Below are 20,250 nucleotides of genomic sequence, written 5' to 3' on the forward strand. Positions count from 1 at the left end.
TATGCTAACAGCTCAGAGCCTGGAGCCTGTTTCAGATTCTGTGTCTCCCTCTCTCTCTGACCCTCCCCCATTCATGCTCTGTCTCTGTCTCAAAAATAAACATTAAAAAAAATTTTTAAATTAGGTATAAAATATGTAAAATTTTCTTACAACTCAGTAAAGAGACAAAAAATTTTAAATAGGTAAATGATCTGAATAGACAGTTCTATAAAGATATGCAAATGGCCAATAAACACATTAAAGGATGCTTATTATTAGCCATCAGAGAAATGCAAAACAAAAGCACAATAAGATACTTTACCATGCATCAAGATAGCTATTATCAAAAAGATGCATAATAACAAACATTATTGAATGTGTGGAAAAATTTGAACCCTCATACATTGCAGGTGGGAATTTAAAATTATACAGCCACTTTGAAAAATGTTTCAGAGTTCCTCAAATAAAAACATAGAATTACACAATAACCTCACAATTCCACTCTAAATATATATCCAAGAGATTTGCAAAACATATATCCACACAAAAGTTTGTACACAAATATTCAGAGCAGCATTATTCATAACAGCCAAAAAAGTGTAAACAACCCAAATGTTTGTCAGCTGAATGGTAATCAAATTGTAGCACATACATGCAATGAAATATTATTCAGCTATTAAAAGGAATGAAGTAATACTACATGCCACACTGTGGATGAATCTTGAGAACATAATGCTGAGGGAAAGAAGTCAGCCACAAAGGACCACTTATTATATGAGTCCATTAATTTGAAATGTTCGGAATAAGCAAATATATAGCTACAGAAAATACATTAGTGGTTACCAAAGACTGAGGAGATGGGTAGGATGGAATGGGAAATGACTGCTAATTTGTATGGTGTTTCTTTTTTGGTTGATAAAAATGTTATTAAACTCTTTTAAGGTATGGGTGCACAGCCCTGAGAATTGAACCTAAATTTTAAATGTGCAAAGTTTATGATATATTAATTATATATCAATATAACTGTTAAAAATGTATATTGGATAAGCAACCTACAATTCACTTAATGAACATCAACAAAGACAAGGAAAAAATAAGACTATATAGTTTTAACTAGCACAGCTGGTATTCAAAACCATATATGTCTATCTAGTTCTAATATTTATATTAATGACTAATGTGATACAATGCTAAAGAGACGTGGAGCCATAGGAATGACCTAATTGTTTGGCACAGATGGTGTTACGATTTAAAGGTATCTACAGAAACATTTTCATGCAGGTACTAGAAGATGAAAGTTCTGTTATTAAAGTGCCATGCATTTAGGTTAAGTATAACTTTCTCCAAATAGGGTCTTTTGAACAGAAGGACTTTTGTTGAAAAAAAAGTTGCTTATGATAATTTAATAAATTCTAACTTATTAATGTAAAAATCTCTAAACTGTAGTAAAAGCTAGTTTTACAACCAGTTCTGCCTTTAATTTACTGTACCTTATTGGCTGAGTCACATTACCTCTATGCACCTTAATTTCTTCACTTCTAAATAAACATTGAATGTGATGACCTCAAAAGTTACAAGTCCTATTATAAATAATGCTACAATGAAGATAGAGGTGCCCATATCTTATTGAGTTAGGATTTTAATATTCTCAGATAAATACCCAGAACTGGAATAACTAGAATAGCTGGATTATATGTTCATTGCAGCATCATTTACAATAGCCAAATTATGGAAGCAACTCAAGTGCCCATCAATGGATGAATGGATAAGTAGGATGTAGTATATGAATACACACATGCACATGTGCACACACACACATACTGAAATACTACTTGGACATAAAGAAGAATTAAATCTTGTCATTTGCAACAACATGGATGGACCTTGAGAGTATTATGCTAATGGAAATAAGTCAGAGAGAAACAAATAGCTTATGATTTTACTCATCTGTAGACTCTAAAAGCAAACATACAAAACAATATGAAAACAAACTTACAGATACAGACAACATATTGATGGTTACCAGAGGGGAAGAGGGTTGGGGCAACTGAAATGTGTGAAGGGATCAATTGTAATGAATGATAATGAAACTTTTGATGCACTTTGTAGTACATACAGATGTGAAATTATAACGTACACCTGAAACTTATATATTTTTATATACCAATTTAACCTCAATTTAGAAAACAATCACAGGGGGCGCCTGGGCAGATCAGTCGGTTAAGCATCCAACTTCGGCTCAGGTCATGATCTCACAGCTCATGAGTTCAAGTCCGGCGTCGGGCTCTGTGCTGACAACTCAAAGCCTGGAGCCTGCTTCTGATTCTGTGTGTGTGTCTCTCTCTCTTCCCTTCTCCCACTCACACTCTGTCTCCCTCTCAAAAATTTAAAAAAAAAAAATAAATAAATAAAATCACAAGTCCCTCCCTCTCTATTAATTCATTGTTTTTACTGACCAAAAGTTATATGCCAGGCATTATGTTACATTCCGGGGTTCATGTGATACAACAAAGACCCCACCCTCATAAAGATTACATTCTAGTAATGGGAGATAGATAATTTACTGTGAAGAAGATAAATTAATTGAACAGAGGGTAACTAGGGTCTACTCTACATTTGGGGGAGGCCTGTCTAAAGAGGTATCATTTGAGATCTAAATGGTAAGGAGGAAGCAGCCATGTGAAACATTTGGAGGAACAGCTAAGGTTGTTTCTGACAGAGGAAATAACAACTATAAAAACTCTGAGGTGGGAAGAAGCTTATGGCAAGCCAAGCAGAAAAATAGATGGCCAATACGACTGGAGTGTGGTGTGCAAAGGGTAGAGAGAAAGTGGAGTAGATTGGAGAGCTGGTTAGGAGCCATATTACATAGTCTTGTAAATTGCAGGGACATGTTTAGATACAATGTAGGTTATAATGAATGGGAAACCATTAAGAGGTTATATGAAGGGATATGACAAGATCAGTTTTATATTTTTAAAAACATTACTCAGGCTTCAGTGTGAAAAACATGGCTTGCAGGAAGAAAATAGAAGAGGGACACCAAATGTGGAGACCATTGCCTGCAACACTAACTTAAGAAAATTATGTGCTAACCTGATAGACAAAACTGGTTAATATAACTCTTATATTATATACAGGGTATAACTCTTCAGGACAGAATATGTAATTGGTAAGGAGAAAGTTGATATGACACAAAATAAAATTGCATTCCATATGAAAAGAAAAAAAGTTGGTACACACACACACACACACACACACACACCTTATATGGGACTCTATATTAATTCATTGGGCTGCCTTTTAGAATGTGTGTATCGAGGTAAACTCTAGCCAGAAATACAAAGACAAACATTATGATGATGTACAGTTTTCTGTTTTTAAAATAGTGTTAAATCTTAGACTTGGGAACAAAAGAAGCATCAGTGATACAATTTATCATTTAGTAATATGTTAACATGCCTGGCTAAAGACTAGAGCCTTCATGGTATTGACTGCTTCAGTAAACAAGCAATTAAGTTGGGGAGAAAATATCAGCCCAGCTGGCATCTATAGAAATACTGGTCCTCAATCGTCATTAGCCAAAATTTCACCTGCTGTCAACAAAACCTTCTAGGGGTAAATCTCAATTGCCTGGAAGATTCACTTTTACGGAATAACTCATAGCCCAAAAATGCTTTACATTCTTACCAGGATTGTAAGAAAAAAAGAAAACTGAAATACCAGTGGCAACAAAAAAAATCTAACAATATTAGGCCCGATTTAAAACGCAAAATTTTAGGGGCGCCTAGGTGGCTCAGTCCATTAAGCGTCTGACTCGAATTCAGCTAAAGTCATGATCACACTGTGAAACAGAGCTCCATGTTGGGCTCTGCACTGACAGTGCAGAGCATGCTTGGGATTCTCTCTGTCTCTCTGTCTCTGTCTCTTTCTCTCTCAAAATAAATAAAAATTTGAAAAACATTTTAAAAAATAAAATGCATGATTTTAGCTAAAAATCAACATAAGAATATAATACTGAGACAGGTTACCTATTTTGTGCTGTGTAATACAGCTCAGTGGAAAAGAATTCCATAAAGGCTGCTGGGCTCAAAGCTTGGCTTTTATTAGGACTCAAAAGGCCTGGGGAACTTCATTTGGGAATTCAAAGAATGGGGCCGCATGTTTGCATATATACAAAGGGCAACAAAACAGCATGCTGCCTTTGAGAACAGTGTTACTAACTGTATGTTTAAGCTGAAATGTTGCTAATAATTCTATTTGTGAGAGTCAAGAGCACTGTCAATAAGTGTGACTAACAAAAAAAATCAAGTGAAGAAAATGGTCTGTTATTTCAATTTCCTAATTTTGTGGGAATTATAACATGCTAAGGTTATTTTTGTGAAGCTGCCCATAGAGAAGTTCTTGAACATTTCATACATGTCTTGGAAATTATTGGTGATACCCTAAGTTTCCACAAAATAGGAATTTGTACCCATGTTGTTGTGCTATTTTATTAACCTAGTGATTGCCTCTACCTGAAGGCCCATCTCAAATGTAGTCCCCTCTTTCTGAAAGTAACTGTCCTGATTCACTTGACCCTCCTCCTCCACAAACAAACTAATTGGGCTTTATGCTTATCTCAAATACCAAGCCTTTCAAAGAAGTAGTATGGCTTAGAGGGTAAGAACACCAACTTTGGAGACAGGCAGAACTGGATCCAAATTCTAGCTCTACCACTTATTGTATGTGGGATCTTTGGAAAGATGCTCTGTGAGGCTCAGATCCCTTAGCATGAAACATGAATATTTCCAACACCTACTTCATGCTGTTCCCTAAATGCTTTATGCTGTTTGATACCACTAAGCAACACCCTCTATCAATCCTTCCAACTTTCTACATTTTTATATACTTATACAGTTCGCTTCTTTCATCTTTTTCTTTTTTAGCTTTAATTTTTTTGAGTATAGTTGACACACAATGTTAAAACAGTTTCAGTTGTATAACACAGTGATTCAGCATCTGTATACGTTATACTATGCTCACCACAAGTGTAACTACCATTTGTCACCATGTAATGCTATTACAATATCATTAACTATATTCCCTATGCTGTAGCTTTTATTTCTCTTATTCATTGTGTAACTGGAAGCCTGTAACTCCCACTGTCCTTCACCCATTTTGCCCATCCCCCCACCCTGCTGGCCACAGTCAGTTTGTTCTCTGTATTTATAGGTCTAATTCTGCTTTTTGTTTGTTTATGCATTTATTTTGTTTTATAGATACCATATGAGTGAAATCATGGGATATTTCTCTTTTTCAGTTTGACTTATTTAGCATAATACCCTCAGGTCCTTTATGTTGTCATAAATGACAGGATATCCTTTTTGTGGCTTCATAACATTCCATTCTCTATATAGACCATATCTTCCTTATTTTCTCCAAGTTTTTACTAAATTCCAGCTAGTTAACATACAGTGCAATATTAGTTTCAGGTGTTGAATTTAGTGATTCATCACTTACATACAATACCCGGTGCTCATCATAACAAATGCCCTCCATAATATCTTCTTTATCTATTTATCTGTCAATAAAGCCTAAGGGCTTCACTTTTTTTGTTACATGTGTGGGTTTCTTATTGACATATATTTGATATATAACATTGTATAAACTTAAGGTATATAACATGTTGACTTGATACATTTGTATATTGTAGTATGATTGCCATTATAGTAATAGTTAGCTTCTCTATCATACAATTATTTTTTGTGGTGGGAGTTACTAAGATCTGGTCTCTTGGCATGCTTGATGATTATAATAGAATATTGTTGTCTATGTTCACTGTATTGTACATTATATCTCCAGGACTTATGTATCTACTAGTTGTAAGTCTGTGCCCCTAAACAACATCTCACATATTCTACCCACCAGCCCCTTATAACCACCATTTTACTGTCTGCTTTTTACAAGATAGGCTTTTGTAGGTTCCCATATAACTGATAAAATACAATATTTGTCTTTGTCTGACTTGTCTCGCTTACTACAATGTTCTTAAACTCCATCCATGTTGTCACAAATGGCAAAATTTCATTTTTTTTCTCATGGCTGAATAAAATTCCATTATACGTGTATGTACAACATCTTTATAAATTCATCCACTGATAAGAACTTAGGTAGCTTACATATCTTGGCTATTGTAGATAATGCTGCAATCAACATGAGAGTACAAGTATCTCTTCAGTATCCTATTTTCATTTCCTTTGGATATATACCCAGAAGAGGAATTGCTGGGTTATATGGTAGTTATATTTTTACTTTTTTAGGAGCCTCCATGTTGTCTTCCATAGTGATTGAACCAATTTATATTCCCATCTATACACAAATTCCCTTTCCTCCATGTCCTTGCCAACACTAGATATCTCTTGTCTCATCAACGATAGCAATTATAATAGGTATGAGGTAATATTTCATTGTGGTTTTCATTTGCATTTCCCTAATCATTAATGATGTTTAGCATCTTTTCATGTACCCACTGGTCATATGAATGTCTAATTTAGAAAAATGTCTATTTAGTTCCTCTGCCCATTTTTTATTGCATTGTTTTTATTGTTGTTGTTTTTCTTATTGAGCTGTATGAGTTATTTATATATTTTGGATATTAACTGTAATCCTTATCAAAATTCCAATAGTATTCTTCACAAAAATAAAAACATGAAATTTCCTAAAGTTTGCATGGAACCACAAAAGACTAAATACCCAAAGTAACTCTTAGAAAGAACAAAGCCAGAGGCATCACACTTCCTGATTTCAAACTATACTACAAAGCTATAGTAATTTAAACAGTATGGTACTGGTATAAAAATAGACACATAAACAAATGGAACACAGTATAGGCCCCAGAAGTAACCCCCAACCTAACCAACCAACTAGTATTTGACAAAGGAGCCAACACACCCAGTGAGGAAAGAATAGTCCTCTCAACAAATGGTGCTGTGAAACACCATTTTTTTCGTGTGTTAGTTTAATTGCTATACAGTATTTATTTTGTAAATGTATCAAAATTTATTTACACATTCTACTATTGATGTATATTTAAGAAATTTCCAGGTTTTTATTATTATGTGTAGTGTTGCTGTGAACAATCTAGTACATATCTTTTGGTAAACATATGTTCACTTTTCTGTTGTGTATGTACCAAGGAATAGAACTGCTCAATCATAAGATAGCATATATTCAAACTAGTAGTTACTGACAAAAGTTGTCCAAAATGTGTGTACCAATTTACACTCCTACCAGAAAGGTAGGTGCATTCCAGTTACTCCACATCCTTACCAACACTCGGCATTATCAGGGTTTTTTTTTTTTTCCTTAGCTATTCTAACATGTGGACTGCACTTTAAAAGATGGAAAATTTTTAAAAAATGTAGGACATATCCAAGTGTCACAAAAGAATAGAAATAAATCAGTTACATTTTGTTGCTTGTTAAAGTTTGTCTCTTGTTATAGTTTTTGTTTTAAAATGTATTTTGTCTGATATAAGTATTCCTACCCTGGCTCTTCTTTTCCACTTTAATTTGCATGGTAAATAAATGCATCTCTATCCCTTTGCTTTCAGCTTGTATGTATCTTTAGGCCTGAGGTGAGTCTCATGTGAGCAGCACAAAGATGGGTCTTGTTCTATTTGTTTTGCCACCCTATCTTTTGATTGGAGCACTTAGGCCATTTATATATATATTTTTAAATCCAAGGTAGTTAACATATGTTGTAGTAATGGTTTCAGGAGAATTTTGTGATTCGTCACTTACATATAGCACCCAGTGCTCATCCCAACAACTGCCCTCCTTAATGCCCATTACCCAATTAGCCCATCCTCCCACTTTCCTCCCATCCAACAACTCTCAGTTTGTTCTCTGTAATTAAGAGTCTCTTAGGGTATGCCTCCCTCTCTGTTTTATTTTCCCTTCCCCTGTGTTCATCTGTTTTGTTTCTTAAATTCCACACATGAGTGAAATCATATATTTGTTTTTGTCTGCCTGACTTATTTTGCTTAGCGGGATATACTCTAGTACCATCCATTGTTGCAAATGGCAAGATTTCATTCTTTTTGATCACCAAGTAATATTCCATTGTATATATATACCACATGTTCTTTATCCATTCATAATTCAATGAGCATTTGGGCTCTTTCCATAATTTGGCTATTGTCAATAGGGCTTCTATAAACAATGGGGTGCATGTTATGTTTACATTTAAAGTAATTATGGATAGGTATGTACTTCTTGCCATTTTGTTATTTGTGATATGGTTGATTTTGTAGTTCTTCTCTGTGCCTTCTTTTCTTGTTCTTTTTGTTTGTGACTGATAGTTTTCTTTAATGTTATGTTTGGCTTTATTTCTATTTATTTTTTGTGTATCTACTATAGGTTTTGGGTTTGCCATTACCATGAAGTTCATATAGAGCATCCTAAGTATACAGTAGCCTACATCCTGTAATTTGATATCATTTCAATTTGATGGTCATTTAAATTCAAACACATTTAATTTTTTTTAATTTGGATTCCCTTCTCCATGTTTTATGTATATTCTGTCATATTTTACATCTTTATGTTCATAGTTTACTTACTTCTAATTATGGCCATTTCTTTTCCACTTAAAGAACTCCCTCATCATTTCTTATAAGGCTTACAAGGTGATAAAATCCTTTATCTTTTGTTTGTCTGGGAAGTTCTTTATTTCTCTTTCAATTCGAAATGATAACCTTGCTGTGTAGAATATTCGTGGATGTAGGTTTTCTCCTTTCAGCACTTTGAATATATCATATCACTCACTTCTGACCTGCAAAGCTTCTGCTAATAGCCTTATAGTATCTCCCTTATAGATAACTTTTTGCTTTCTCTCTTGCTTCCCTAGGTAAGGGTTTCACGCATTATTTCTTCAAGTAAATTTTCTACTCCATTCTCTCTTCTTCTTCTGGGACCCCTATAATGCAAATATTTGTATTATGTTGCCCAAAAGATCCCTTAGCCTACCCTAAGAAACTTCTTTTCTCTTTTTAAAGTTCAGTGTGGATGTTTTTTATTACCCTATCTTCCAGATCACTGATGTGTTCTTCTCCATCCACTAATCTACTCTCGATACACTCTAATGTATTGTTTATTTCAGTTATTATATTCTTCAACTCTGTTTTTTTAAAGAGAAATCAAGTATTAAAGGATGTAGGAAGAATAAAATAATAGTGAACACAAAGGTGAAGAGATGAAAATGAGAGATATGTAAAGTAGAAAGAAGAGAGCAAAGTCGGAAAAAGTTGACCAAGGGCTCTATGTTTAATATTGTATAATGAAGACAGCCCTGTTACCAGAGTAAGAGAGAAGTAAGTATCTGCAAGATTCTAAAAATCTTCTTAAAAAGAGAGAAGCAGACAGCAACAATAATACCCTAGACAGAGCCTTCAAAAAGTCAAGATCCATGGCATTAGCTACTTGAAATATGCATGACCTTAAGAGGCCCAAGTTTTAGTCAGAGCTGCTTTCCAATCTTCCAAAAGGATTCAAACTGAAGATTTTCCCATTCCATTTGCTACAGAGCCATTTGTCATTTTTCTTTTAAATCAATAGCTCAAATCCACAGTGTCACAGGCCTCCCAATTCTATGCCAGCCTAAGTCATATCAGCAAGCAGAGTTTGACGCTGACCTTTTCATATTCAGTATTTGACTGCCTGGCCCATAAGGGGGTCTCGTGTCTGTCTGTTTACAACTTCACTAAACTGTAAAGAGGGGACCGTCAGTCAAAATACCAAGAGCTAAAAGGTCACAGCAGACAGCTTACTATTTGCTGATGATTTTTAATCATTCACTCTGCAATACACCCGAGACTCTATAGTTAATTTCATTTGTTATTGACAGAAAGAATTTTACCCAGATTTCACTGCTAGGATTTAACAGAAACCAGAGACAAATACCAAAGAATCTCACTATATTGTGGAGAATAAGGATGATTCAATTCAATTCAACAGGCTTTTCTTCAATTCCTTTAACATGCCCAGCAATGTGTTGATTATTATGGGAACACAAAAACAAAAATCATGCACATTACTTTACTGAGTTTTGAGAAACTATGTACAGACAAGGCATACACATATAATCCACATCTTCTCAAGCCCTTCAGAGTCTGTGGGCATTAACTGAAGTCACCAAAGCACACTAACTAGATTGAATGAAATCTTTACTGTCTTAGAATCAAACACTATGTATCCCTTTAAAACATTTGGAGCCAGATAATTTCTTGTGGGGAGCTGTCCTGTCCATTGTTAAGATATTTAGCGGCATCCCTAATCTCTCCTCACCAGATGCTAGTAGCATCTCTCCTAGTTGTGACAACCAAAAAAAGGTTCCAGATATTGACAAATGTCCCCTTTGGGGCAAAATTATCCTTCATTAAGAACCACTAATCTCAAGAAGGTAACAGATTTATATTTGTTGGGAGACCTGAGTGGCTCAATCGGTTAAGTGTCCAACTCTTGATCTCGGCTCAGGTCATGATCACATGGTTCATAGTTTTAAGACCTGAGTCAGGCTTTGTGCTGACAGCATGAAGCCTCCTTGGGATTCTCTCCCTCTCTCTGCCCCTCCCCACCTTTGTCTCTCTCAAAATAAATAAGTAAATTTTAAAAATGATTTATATTCATCAACATATTAGTGAAAAGTGAAAATGCAGAAGATTCTCACATATATGAGAGATATATATCTTCTATATCTTATACTTTTTACTAATTATATATTATATATGTATACATGTGTATATATGTGTAGGTATGTGTATGTGTATAGAAAGCCTAAACCAATGACTTTCAACCCTGTCTACACATTATAATTACTGAAGAAAATTTTTAAAAGTCTCTAGATGTAAGACCTGGGCACTGGCATTTTTTTTAAAGTTCCTCTGGTGCTTCTATTATTATTCAGCCAGGATTGATAACCAACCAGAGATTTATTAAAACACAAATAGCACAGCCACATCTCCAGAGTTTCTAAATCAGTCAATCCAGGATGAGGCCAGATAATTTGCATTTCTAACAAGATCTCAGGTAATACACATGGTGCTGATCTAGGGACCACACTGAGAACCACTGATGTAGAAGGATATACCCCAAATTATTGACAGTGTTCTTTTCATGTCTTAAGTGGAATTGTAGAGAAGAGGAAAAGGGAAAGCACTATTCCTATTCTTATATTCTCCTGTATTGTTCCAGTGTTTATGGTAGCCATACTTTCATAATAGTTTTTAGATTTCCAAAACTAAAGCACACATTGCCAATATTTGAAACCTCCTTTATGTTTCTTTCTAATTGTGTCCCCATCCTTTCACCAAAGAGATTTACTATCCTGAATATTTTATTAACCATTCTCTTTTTAAAGTATTTTTTATCACTCCAATCCTTATCCTTAAAAATGTATCATTTAATTTTGTCTATTTTTTAAACATTATAAAACTAAAATTATACTATCTCGATTTATCTATGGCATGCTCTTTTTTTGGTACATGCTATGATATTTAGATCTATCTATGTTGATATGTATAGCTATGTATAGATATGTATACCTATGTTGAATATGTATATTCATTTTCATTCATTACATTATTTTCTCCAATATATTATACGTATTATAAGTACATCATATCATTTCCAGGTTTTTCCACTTACAAACTATAATGCTATGAATTCACATACATACACGTTTGTCTTTACCTGGTAAAAAAAAATTGTAACAATTCACTTTCCCAACAATAGCAGATGAGAGTTCCCATTATATCATATCTTCACCAATACTTGATATTAACATATTTTAATTTTTTCCCATTTGACTACTGCAAAACTATATCTCTTTAATATTTTTACTTGCATCTCCCTGATAAAAATTAGTTTCTAAAGGAACTAATTATATGCCTCAATCAGAAATGTGTAATAGTAGAGGCAGAAATATTTAACTCCCTGACAAACTCCTCGGGGCAGTCTTCACAAACACCCATAGATGGAAAGGAATGAATCTTTTGCTTGCTGACTAATGGCTTAATGAATTCAATTTCATAATTATATTGACCTTATGTCTGCACTGACTTTTTTAAGCTAACTTCACATTCATTTCAATTCTCACAAAAGGAGTTACTTGATGAGAGTCAGGCAAGTTTCCTTTTTCCAAAATCACAGAAAAGACAATGGAAACTCTGAGTTTAACAAACCTTTCCCAATCACACCACTGGCTTTTGACAATGCTGGGGCCACAAAAATAATTAAAAGGAAAAATTAAAAGCAAGCTTGGTATTTACCTCTCCCAAATCTTCACTTTGGAGTAGAAAAAAAAAGAAGATAGCATAGAAGTGACTTATTCAAGATCATATAGCCAGTTTGTAACTGACCTGTAAGTAGACTACAAACCCAGTCATCTTTTCAGTACACTCCTGACCCTCTGAGAAGAGGCCTATGAAAGAGATTCAGGATGGAAATCTATGACATGGAGGGGCAGTGGATAAAAGAAATGGGCCTTAGAAATAGGAAGTCGTGCTCAGAACAAAAAGGCCATTGCCCTGGAGGGCTTTGGGCATCATTGAGAGATGGTCTCAATGCTCCTGTCCACAGCTGAGGCAATAAACCCCCGGGGTTGTACCAAGTTAAGCTGATCAGTAAAGGATCATGCCTTCTAATTGGGCAGTCACCAACTATAGAATAACCTGCCATCCTCCTTGATGTTGGTTTCTAAAAGTCATTGTTTTAAAGCAGGCGCCATTGCACTGGCTGAAAATACCTCAGTCAGATTATCATGCTCTTAATTAGCCGTGCATGATGGCAATCAATTAAGGATGGCATAAAAGCCAATAGAAATAATGCAACTCTCATTAGGGATTTCTCATTTGTTATATGAGTGTGTCTACTGGGTGAGTTCCCATTAAAGCAAACTGGGGCCTATTATTTAAGCTATTTCAGGAGAGTGCTAGGTTATCTTTCCATTTGACATTTATTGTACCTGGAATAAAGGTTAAAAATAATTATGTTCACTTGGAATATTTATTATCTTATGATATTCAAGCAGGGCCATTATGTTTGTTTTCTTCTCCTTATCAAAGCTGGTCAAGGAGAGACTTTTTAATGAGCTTGAGCTAAATGTTAAGGAAATGTTCCCTTTCCTGCACTCAGAGATAAATCTGGAAATAAACCTGGTAATAGTGATACTCTGTAAAAGAGTTAGCTCTTAGACTTATCATTTATCATTTGCATATTTCTGCTGCTGCACATGCATTGGGACAGTTTCCATTGTCTGAAATAATCATATTAGCATTTCCCAGGAAGGCACAATCAAATTGGGATTTAGAGGGGAGTTAGTGGAAGTTAGACCTTTAAGACCTTGCTATTTTACCAACTTCCTGTATGACTAACAACTCAATACTTCCAGTTGCTCAAGCCAAAAACCTTGACTCTTTTCTTTCTCTTATATCCTACATTCAAGCCTTTAGCAAATCTTGTTTGGTTATACTTTCAAAATAAATCCCAAGAACCATAAAATATATAGGAATAAACATAACCAAAGATGTAAAAGATCTGTATGTTGAAAACTATAGAAAATTTATGAAGGAAATTGAAGAAGATATAAAGAAATGGAAAAACATTCCATGCTCATGGATTGGAAGAATAAATATTGTTAAAATGTCACTGCTACCCAAAGCAATCTACACATTCAATGCAATCCCAATCAAAATTGCACCAGCATTCTTCTCAAAGCTAGAACAAACAATTATAAAATTTGTATGGAACTACACAAGACTCCAAATAGCCAAAATAATATTGAAAAAGAAAACCACAGTGGGAGGCATCACAATCCCAAACTTTAGCCTCTACCACAATGCTTTAATCATCAAGACAGTATGCTACTGGCACAAAAACAGACCCATAGACCAATGGAATAGAATAAAGAACCCAGAATTGGACCCACAAATGTATGGCCAACCAACCTTTGACAAAGTAGGAAAGAGTACCCAATGAAAAAAGACAGTCTCTTTAACAAATGGTGATGGGAGAACTGGACAGCAACATGCATAAGAATGAAACTAGACCACTTTCTTACAACATACACAAAAATAAACTCAAAATGGATTAAAGACCTAAATGGGAGACAGGAAACCATTAAAACCCTAGGGGAGAAAGCAGGCAACAACCCCTTTGACCTCAGCCACAGCAATTTCATGCTGGACATGGCTCCAAAGGCAAGGGAATTAAAAGCAAAAATGAACTATTGGGACCTCATGAAGATAAAAAGGCTTCTGCACTGCAAAGGAACAATCAACAAAACTGAAAGGCAACCAACGAATGGGAGAAAATATTTGCAAATGACATATCAGTTAAATGGTTAGTATCCAAAATGTATTAAGAACTTAGCAAACTCAACACCCGAAAAACAAATAATCCAATGAAGAAATGGGCAGAAAACATGGTACACACCTTTAAAAGAAGACATCCAGATGACCAACAGACACATGAAAAGATGCTCAACATCACTCATCGTCAGGGAAATATAAATCAAAACCACATTGCAATACCACCTCACACCAATCAGAGTGGCTAAAATGAACAACTCAGGAAACTACAGATGTTGGCAAGGATGTGGAGAAATGGGAACCCTCTTGCACTGTTGGTGGGAATGCAAACTAGTGCAGCCACTCTGGAAAACAGTGTGGAGGTTCCTCAAAAAAACTAAAAATAGAACTACCCTATGACCCAGCAATAGCACTACTAGGAATTTATCCAAAAGATACAGGAGTGCTGATTCATAGGGGCCCATGTACCCCAATGTTTATAGAAGCACTTTCAACAATAGCCAAATTATAGAAAGAGCCTAAATGTCCATCAACTGATGAACAGATAAACAAGATGTAGTTTATATATACAATAGAATACTACTTGTCAATGAGAAAGAATGAAATCATGAAATCATGATTGTTGAAATCATGAAATCATGAAATCATTTGCAGCAATGTGGATGGAACTGGAACATATTATACTGAGTGAAATAAATCAGTCAGAAAAAGACAGATATCCTATTTTTTCACTCATATGTGGAACTTAAGAAACTTAACAGAAGACTATGGGGAAAGGAAAGGGGGAAAAATAGTTACAGAGAAGGAGGGAGGCAAACCATAAGACTCTCTTAAATATAGAGAACAAAATAAGGGTTTGTGGAAGAGGTGGGGGAAAGGGGCAAATGGGTGATGGGCATTGAGGAGGGCACTTGTTGGGATAAGCACTGAGTGTTTTATGTCAGCGATGAACCACGGGAATCTACCCCAAAACCCAAGAGCACACTTTACACACTGTATGTTAGCCAATTTGACAATAAAGTATATTTTAAAAAATAAAATAAATCCAGAATTCGATAACATATCTCATCCACTGCTACGAATATGGTCCAAGACAACATCATCTCTAGGCTGGATTATTATCATAGCTTCATAACGGATTGGATTAGTCAGGGTTCTCCAGAGAAACAGAACCAATAGGAAATATTTAAGATATACAAGAAGAGGCATATTATGAAGGACTGGCTTACTTGATTATGGAGGTTATAAAGCTACACGATCTGTCATCCTCAAGCTGGAAGCCCAGGGAAGCTGGTGGTGTAGTTCCAGCCCAAGCCTAAAGACTAGAGAACCAGAAGGCTAAAGGTATATGTTTCAGACTAAATTTGAAGACCTGAGTATCAGGAGTGCCAATGTCTGAGGGCAGGAGAAGATAAATGTCTTAGCTCAAGTAGAGAAAGTAAATTTGCCCTTCCTCTGCTTTTTTTGTTCTATTCAGGGCCTCAAAAGATTGGACAATGCCCACCACAATGATGAAGGCAAATCTTTCAGTCTACCAATTCAAATGCCAATCTATTCCTGAGGCATCTACACAGATAGACCCACAGAAGGAATGTTTTACTAGCTACCTGGGTATGCCTTAGCTCAGTCAAGTTGAAAAAATTAGCCATCACATTGATCTTTTACTTTCACTTTCACCCCCTTAACAATATGTCTTCACCAGTGCAGCTAAAATCTCAATCCAAGTCAGATAATGTCAATTTGCTGCCCAAAATCTACACATGTTCCTCATTTTACTCATAGCTTTCCCAATGGTATTATAAACTGAATGGCATCTGGTACTCCATTATCTCACTTCCTTCATCTCCTACTATTCTTCTCATTATTCACTTTACTTCAGACAAGCTGGCCTTGCTATTACTGGAAAATGTCTGCCTCAGGCTTTGCCTGAAAATGTTTTCTTCCAGGTGCCTCCAAGGCTCACTTCCACCCTTTCAAATCTTTTTCTAAAATCTCAACTTCTCAATAAAACCTACGTTCATCACCCTATTTAAGGTTTTGACTCTTCCCACCTCACACTCCCAATTCCCCTTTAACTTGCTATCCTTTTGTTAGTCTTTTTCTATGGCATTATAAATTGCTAACATTAATGTTAGTATAATTGTTAGTATAATTAGTTTACATTTTGTATCTGTTTTGTTCACTGATGTTTCTCAAGTGCCTTCAATAGTGACCAATACAAAGTAAGGACTCAACAGTTATTTGCCTAATTTAATAATATTTCTCCAATTTGGACTTCAATTTTTCCATCCACATAATGATGTAGTTTCACTGGTCCAGAGGTCAGCAAACTTTTTTCTGTAAAGGGCCAAATAGTTAAGTGTTTTTGTAGCCACATGGTCTCCATAAGAAGTATTCAACTCCACCACAGTAGCATGAAAGAAGTCATAGACTTCACATAAATGAATGGGTATGGCTGTTCCAATTACAATTTATTTGCAAAAACAAGCCAGGAGCCAGATTTCACCCCAAGACATTTTTTGCCAACACCTGAACTAGATGATCTTTAAGAGGTCACTAAATTCTGATCTGTGGCTCTTCCATATGAAGGAACAGGTTTGTTGTTATGGGATTTCTCTATGTATCCTTCATGTCACGACACATAAGAACTACCTATTATGCTTGTGATTAGACCTGGACAACCTTACAGAGAAAATGGGATAAGCTAAGCAAAGTGCCAGGATGCCAGACCACTAAATGGTATTTTATGTGCTTAAGTCACTATCCCCCTTCTACAAGATAAAAATAATATCAGCTTCCTCAGTGGTTTCCTTCATAGCACACCAAATGCTGGTAGAGAGTTATTAAGGGGAGGTTTCTACTAGACAGAGTACCTGTAAAGAATGTAACCTTGTTGAGAAAGAGGTGTGGCCTTTGCCCTTGGTTTCTGAGAGGTAATCTCTAAGCCCTTGGAATATCATGTCTAATAAGAAATTCTTTGTTTATCTGTAGGCTCTGGACACTGGACACACTAACAATGTGATTTATGCAGGGACTTTTGTCCATGGAGTGTCCACTTTACCTCAAGAGGTGATGGAGACTAAAGGTCATCTATGCAATATCAGTTCTTCCTCTGGAGGGCCTGGAACCTGAGAGTCAGTCATGTGGGCAGACAACCATGGAGCCCTAATAAAATCTAGACACCAAGACTCAGGTGAGCTTCCCTGGTTGACAATACTCTGTGTGTATTATCACTCATTAATGCATATAAAATAATAGTGCCAGGGCAGCTGGGTGGCTCAGTTGGTTGAGTATCCGACTTCAGCTCAGGTCATGATCTTGCAGTTGGTGAGTTCGAGCCCCACATCAGGCTCCACACTGACAGTGCAGAGTCTGCTTGGGATTGATATTCATTCATTCATTCATTCATTCATTCATTCATTCTCTCTCTCTCTCCCTCTCTCAATAAATAAACTTAAAAAAAATAAATAATGCCAATTACTCCATGGGAAAGGACTACTGGAAGCTCAGCATTTGCAACTTTCCTGGACTCTGCCTCATGTATCTCTTCTCTTTAGTGATTTTAATCTTAACCCTTTCCCCATAATAAATCCTAACCTTTAATATAACAGCATTCAGTGAGTTCTGAGTCCTTTTAACAAATCATTGAGAGTGGTTTTGGGAACCCCTCAAACTTGCAATTGATGTCAGAAGTGAGGGCAGTCTTGTGGAGTATGGTCCATCAACTCTACAGTACTCCAGTCGCCTAGCCAAGGAAAGGGGAAGATCTTCCTTAAGCTTCCCCTGCCCTCTCACTCTCATACAAACATTCTAAGCCTTTCTTAATGCCTAACTTTAACTCCGTGGTCTTCAAGACCCCTTCAAAGGCAAACTTCCAAATGCTATGAAGTCTCAGAACAACTTCAAAAGGGAAATACTATGCCCCTGATGACAGCCATCACTATCAATGAGGTCCTAATGTTGAGGTCATGATACAGTAATGCAGGATATCTGATTGACAGGTAGCAATCAAAGGAGATCTTGGGGGTCTGTATCCCAGGCATTATATCACAGAAGCAGGTTTAGCCAGATCTAGGTATTTTCATTGTCATGTTATCCATTCTCATTCTTTCATTTGTTTCTCTCTCTCTCCTCCCTCTTTTTCTCCCTCTCTAGTTTTCTTATGCTCAGTGAGGCCATTTAAAGCACCACATTAATACAGCCAAACTCAACTGTTTTTTTATATGAAATTTATTGACAAATTGGTTTCCATACAACACCCAGTGCTCATCCCAAAAGGTGCCCTCCTCAATACCCATCACCCACCCTCACCTCCCTCCCACCCCCCATCAACCCTCAGTTTGTTCTCAGTTTTAACAGTCTCTTATGCTTTGGCTCTCTCCCACTCTAACCTGTTTTTTTTTCCTTCCCCTCCCCCATGGGTTCCTGTTAAGTTTCTCAGGATCTACATAAGAGTGAAACCATATGGTATCTGTCTTTCTCTGTATGGCTTATTTCACTTAGCATCACACTCTCCAGTTCCATCCACGTTGCTACAAAAGGCCATATTTCATTTTTTCTCATTGCCACGTAATATTCCATTGTGTATATAAACCACAATTTCTTTATCCATTCATCAGTTGATGGACATTTAGGCTCTTTCCATAATTTGGCTATTGTTGAGAGTGCTGCTATGAACATTGGGGTACAAGTGGCCCTATGCATCAGTACTCCTGTATCCCTTGGGGAAATTCCTAGCAGTGCTATTGCTGGGTCATAGGGTAGGTCTATTTTTAATTTTCTAAGGAACCTCCACACTGCTTTCCAGAGTGGCTGCACCAATTTGCATTCCCACCAACAGTGCAAGAGGGTTCCCGTTTCTCCACATCCTCTCCAGCATCTATAGTCTCCTGATTTGTTCATTTTGGCCATTCTGACTGGCGTGAGGTGATACCTGAGTGTGGTTTTGATTTGTATTTCCCTGATGAGGAGCGACGCTGAACATCTTTTCATGTGCCTGTTGGCCATCTGGATGTCTTCTTTAGAGAAGTGTCTATTCATGTTTTCTGCCCATTTCTTCACTGGGTTATTTGTTTTTCGGGTGTGGAGTTTGGTGAGCTCTTTATAGATTTTGGATACTAGCCCTTTGTCCGATATGTCATTTGCGAATATCTTTTCCCATTCCGTTGGTTGCCTTTTAGTTTTGTTGGTTGTTTCCTTTGCTGTGCAGAAGATTTTTATCTTCATAAGGTCCCAGTAATTCACTTTTGCTTTTAATTCCCTTGCCTTTGGGGATGTGTCGAGTAAGAGATTGCTATGGCTGAGGTCAGAGAGGTCTTTTCCTGCTTTCTCCTCTAAGGTTTTGATGGTTTCCTGTCTCACATTTAGGTCCTTTATCCATTTTGAGTTTATTTTTGTGAATGGTGTGAGAAAGTGGTCTAGTTTCAACCTTCTGCATGTTGCTGTCCAGTTCTCCCAGCACCATTTGTTAAAGAGGCTGTCTTTTTCCATTGGATGTTCTTTCCTGCTTTGTCAAAGATGAGTTGGCCATACGTTTGTGGGTCTAGTTCTGGGGTTTCTATTCTATTCCATTGGCCTATGTGTCTGTTTTTGTCCCAGTATCATGCTGTCTTGATGATGACAGCTTTGTAGTAGAGGCTAAAGTCTGGGATTGTGATGCCTCCTGCTTTGGTCTTCTTCTTCAAAATTCCTTTGGCTATTCGGGGCCTTTTGTGGTTGCATATGAATTTTAGGATTGCTTGTTCTAGTTTCGAGAAGAATGCTGGTGCAATTTTGATTGGGATTGCATCGAATGTGTAGATAGCTTTGGGTAGTATTGACATTTTGACAATATTTATTTTTCCAATCCATGAGCAGGGAATGTCTTTCCATTTCTTTAAATCTTCTTCAGTTTCCTTCATAAGCTTTCTATAGTTTTCAGCATA

This window comes from Felis catus, chromosome X, assembly GCF_018350175.1.
Source record: "Felis catus isolate Fca126 chromosome X, F.catus_Fca126_mat1.0, whole genome shotgun sequence".
NCBI lineage: Eukaryota > Metazoa > Chordata > Mammalia > Carnivora > Felidae > Felis > Felis catus.